Source organism: Jaculus jaculus, chromosome X (genome assembly GCF_020740685.1).
Source record: "Jaculus jaculus isolate mJacJac1 chromosome X, mJacJac1.mat.Y.cur, whole genome shotgun sequence".
NCBI lineage: Eukaryota > Metazoa > Chordata > Mammalia > Rodentia > Dipodidae > Jaculus > Jaculus jaculus.
The window spans coordinates 17,328,712-17,334,201 of record NC_059125.1 but is presented as its reverse complement, the minus strand read 5'-3'; the positions used below and the strand labels follow the sequence as shown (position 1 = coordinate 17,334,201).

Here is a 5,490-nt window from a genome sequence, read left to right as displayed (position 1 = left end):
CAAAAAAAAAAAAAAAAAAAAGAGTGAACTTTCTGAGCCATGAGTCATACAGTAAATCAATGTATAACATTTGATGGCATATGACATTTTTCTCCATGTAATTGCACTATTTATAATTCCAACTTATATGAGTGTTCATATTTTTCCACATGATCAAAAATCCTTGTTTTTGTATATATTTTTTAAAGCTATCATCATGTGTGAACTGACATTTCATTTTGGATTTGATTTTCAATTTTCTGCTACAAATTTTGTTAAACATTTTAATGAAATTAATGGAACAATATTAAATTTGCAAACTTCAAATTATTTACTGATTTTAAATTTCATTTTTATATCTTTTCAAAGAGAATAAGATATTTTATTCAAGAGCCAAAAAAGTGACCATGGTCCAAGAACACACATTTAAGTTACTCTAAATTTCATTTTCAAAAATATTAACAACTTTTAGTTGTTTATATAGTTGCAGAACAAAAGCAAGTCATAGATTAAGGTACTTTTCAAATACATTGGTGGAAACAGGTGGGGGTTGCATCAAAATTGGGAAATACATTCTGTAGGATAGCTGGAAGATGGTGGTCTGTTAGTACATTTCAGAAAGGTTTCATCTGATCATCTTATAGTGATAAGGGATTGAGAGCCAGTGATGCCCTTCTCTGGGTTTGGAGGGGCTTTAAAAAACTCTCCAAATCAGAGGCTCACATGTCTCAAAATATTTATCTTACAAGTAGCAAAGAACTGCTAAATATAGATATTAAGGTGAAAATTATGAAATTTTCATTTTGTTTTAAGGAGATTTTTTAATTTCAACTTATTTGTTTGAGAGAGAGAGAAACAAAAAGAGAGAGAGGACACATAAAGAGAGAGAGATATTGAGAGTATGAGTGCATTAGGGCATCTTGCTGCTATAAACAAACTCTATAGTCCTCACTACTTTTTACATCTGGCTTTATGTGTGTACTGAGGAAATGAACCTGAGCTAGAAGACTTTGCAAGTACGCACCTTTAGCTATTGCACCATATTTCATGGGCCAAAGACTTAAGAGAGAGTAGAAATTAGAGATAATACAATCAGAGAAGCTCTAAAGCTGAGTGATTTTCCTATTTTGGACTTACAGCAGTTTTTCACATATTATAGATGAAAAGCATTTATCTCATATATATTTGGCAAGTGTTTTCTCATCATGTGGATTTTTTTTTATTTTCCCAGTGGTATCACTTAAGGTTTTCCATTCTTTTTCGACATTTACTTCATTTCATTTGTGACTAACATTAATTATATGCAATAATGGAATTCAGTGTGATATTTCAATACATTTATTCAGTGTGCAATAATCAAGTTCAGCTTTCTTTCATCCACCCCATCTCACACCTTTCTTAAACTCTACAAATCAATATTACAAATTCAAATTGTCATTTTAATTATTTTACATATATGAGAAAAATATATGTTGCTTGCCTTTCAATGCCTGGCTTATTTCATCTAAATTGATGATTGTCCTGGGCATTTTCATTCAAAGGTGAATAATACTCCTGTGTGTGTCTGTGTGTGTGTGTTTATTTCTTTAATCATTAATCTATTCATTGATAGTGCTGAGTTAATTCCATGTTAGCTATTGTGAATGGTAATGCCTTATATATGTGCATACACTATTATGTACATCATACAGTTGGACTCCATGGCAGTGCCATTTTTTATTTTTATTAATGTTTTTTTTTAATTGAAACCTAACAAATTGTCTAGTTACATTTCCCCACAAAACCACAGACTGGGTAATAACTAAGTCTCTAGGAAACATATTCAAATCTGTGATTAAAAATTAAAAAAAAATCCACTCCTAAAACATAATAAAGAAATAAAAACCAAACCCCAGTCCCCAGGTTCAATGAAGAGAACCCAGCTACACGAGCTCGGGAGGCTGAAGACATCCTAACAACGTCAGTCAGAGCATTAACTTCAAGTTGCCTGCTTCCAATTTCCAACTCTTGAATAAAGATCCTAGTTTTTCTATTACAAAACCCCTCTCATAAGTTGTTTTATTTACAATGGCAACTCTGAAAAGGTCACTGAAGTTAACTGGGCAATAAACCAGGCAGAAATCGCTTTATAGAAGAAAGAAAAAGCCCAAGAAGCCATTCTCTCCAGAGAACCCATAGCTCAGTTTTATTGAGAGTAAAGAAAGACAACTTTCACTCACACTTGAAGGAACTCTGCCTTTAACTTGGAATCTGTACTCAGACTTCACATGCAAGGAGGACACTATTATGCTAATACAATTGATTTGCTGCTGCATTTCCCTACTGTGTGTCTAATATTAACATCATAAACAGAGCAGTGCAACTAGTATTTGGAACAATCCTTATAGTGTTACGGTGTCAGGCACAACCTTTTATTTCTCTTCACACCACTGGTTCTCTTTGCGCACCTGGGCCTCCTTCTCTTAGGTAAAGTCATTTTTGATATTGAAGGTTTTGCAGATCTCCTCAGGAGTCTTCCCCTTAATCATATTGGCAACAGTCTTTCACATAACATCCAGCAAACCTTTGATGTCTAAGTAGTTTGCAGCCAGAGTAAGTTCAAAAAGTGTTCCTTGGTCAACTTTCAGGGATTCTTGGTCCCACACAGGGATATCATCTGTCAGCTTCTCTTTGTTCTAATCATCCTCAGGAGGAGGAGGGTCGTCCTTATGGTGGGTGCACCACTGAATGACCTTTTTTAGTATTGCTGCATTAACATTAGGTAGGGGAACTGGGTCATCATCTCCTTCATCATCCATTCCCAAATCTTCCAACATGGATTTGATGGTCACAGACTGCTTGGCAATTTCTACATCAACTTCAAATATCTCTCCATCAGAACTTTGCAACTTAATTGAAGGCATGGTGTTGGGGGTCAGCACCGCAGGCCTGAGGCCGACAGGAACGGCGAGGCGTCCGCACACAGGAGGAAAATGATGGACGACAAGGCCCCATTTTTAAAAATGTGTTTATGAACCTCTAACTTTTCTCCATGATTTTTATGTTAAGTTATATTTCCATCAATGACACAGTCAATATATTCACCAGCATTTCTTATTACATATATAATTGATGATTGTGACTCTACTGGGGGTGAGATGTTGATATCATTGCAATTTTATTTGCATTTTGCTGATAGATGAGTATTTTTCTTTTATTAGTTGGATAATTGTATTTCCATTTTCTTTTGAGCTAGCCCTTTAGCTCTTCTTGTTTGTGAGGTAAACAAACACTTTGAATGTAATGTCTCACCAGATTCTTTGTTTCTTTCTTAGTGTTTTTTTTTCTTTTTATTATAATATCCATATGCTAGCATGTTGTTTCCACCATCTCTGTTTTTTTTTTTTTAATGTCAAGTATATTACATTTCAACATGGTAAACCCACCAATTAAATTAGAGACATGATATTTTATGCAATTAACTTTAATTCTGTTACATAAAAAATCAGGCATATGGAATTTATTTTTTCTGTTTTCCTATATAGCTACTTTGTACAGTCTCTGATTTTTTGTGCATTCCAATTACTGTTTGGTGTGACTTGCTTTTGGTCTTAAGAAATTACTGATTTTCTTCTAATGTTGGTGTGCATGAATCAAATTCAGTTTTTGTTTAATATAAAATATCTTTATCTTTCATTTTTGTGAATTAATTTTATTGTACATGAGACTTTTTTGAAGAGTGTATGTGTTTGTATGAGGGGTATATGCATTTTCATATGCATGTGGTCACATATATATGTGTGTATTTATGTGTATGTTTGCCTACATATAGAGGACAAAAGTCAATGTTATATAAATTTCCTTGATCACTATCTACTTCCAGTCTTTCAGAAAGGTCCTCTCAATAAACCTAGAGATTACCAATTTGGTTACACTAGAAAGCCAATAAACCCAAGGGATTCCCTGTCTGTCCTTTCCCAGCACTAGGATTTCAGGTGTGTGCCATGATTCTCAGCATTTTTAAAGATTCTGGAAATCCAAATTCCTGTCCATATGCACAAGGTGACACACGTGTCTGGGTTTTATTTTCAAGTGGATAGAGGATCTTGGATGACCATTCACTCTGTGTGTATCTGCCTCTTTCTCAAATCATCATCATCATAACAATAATAATAATAATAATAATAATAATAATTTAAAAACAGGGTTCTGATAGGGCAAGAGAGATAGCTTACAGGTTAAGGCACTTGTTTGAGAAGCCTAAGGACACAAGTTTGATTCCCCAGTACCCACTTAAGCCAAGTGTACAAGGTGTCACATGTATCTGTAATTCATTTGCAGTTGTTGGAGGCCCTAGCACCCTCTGTCTATCTATCAATCTATCATCCACCTCTTTTTCTGTCTCTCTCTCTCTCTCTCTCTCTTGCTTTCTCTTAAATAAATAAATGATGTATTTAAAAAGTTATATATACTAAGCCAGGCATGGTGGCAAACACCTTTAATCCCAGAACTTAGTAGGCAGAGGTAGGAGGACCGCTGTGTGTTCGAGGCCATCCTGAGACTACATAGTAAATTCCAGATTAGTTCACTTTGCTATAGTAGATTATTCAGTAATGGAGAGTAGCTATTCCCTTTAGGTAAGTGGGGGAAGAAGACTGAGAGAAAGAGAATAGGCATGCTAAGGCCTCCTGACACTGCAAACAGATTCCAGATACTTATGTCCCTTTGTGCATATGGCTTTATGTCGGCACTGGGGAATTGAACCCCAAGCAAACATCTTAACCACTGAGAAATGTTTCCAGCCTTTGTCTTTAATTCTGATGTAGCTGGTTATTATTAAAAGCAAATGTGTCCTTAATCTGTAACCTAAAGAAAGGAAGAATTAGCAACGTGGTGTTTGAAAAGGATGTGAGTGGACAATAACAAGTATAAATATTAATTGCATGAATATAATTTAAAAGCAATTTTAATCCTATTTTTTCTACTCAAGATGAACATTAATTTGGTACTGATTCTAATCACAATGCTCTTTAGGTTTTGAGTGGTTTCATTAATCTATTTTCTTATAAGCACTAGTATGATATGCTTTTGCATAGATTCGCAGAACAAATGCTTTTCATGAATACTCATCTGATAGTGTAGAAGAAACCTTGTTCCTTAATACTTAAAGATTTATCATTTCACAGAGGCACTGCTATTAAAACCCTTAGGCTTACACTGGCTTCATGTGTTAACACAGGGTGATATAACAATAACTAGTGATGGAAAATCTGTAACAAATATCAAGTGGGCTAAAGAAAATCATATTTAAATTTTTGTCTCACTAGAAAATCTATAATCCAGTCTTTCAAAATTATATCCCTGATTTTCAATGGGGTTTTGTGTTACTGTTGGTAAGTGGCTGGTCTTTTTCAATGGTTATTTGTATTTGAAAGCCAGGCTATAACAGGAAGCAAATTGAGAACAGTTAATTTATCAACAATTCTGAGAAGTCAGAAATCACTTTCCTGCTATATTAGGGCTGGCATTCAA

At 34.4% G+C, this 5,490-nt stretch overlaps 1 pseudogene; it reads right to left on the bottom strand.

Annotated features, from left to right (window-relative positions):
• Window positions 1–2,390: 2,390 nt before the first annotated feature.
• LOC101611897 lies at window positions 2,391–2,882 on the bottom strand (annotated as a pseudogene).
• Window positions 2,883–5,490: the final 2,608 nt, after the last annotated feature.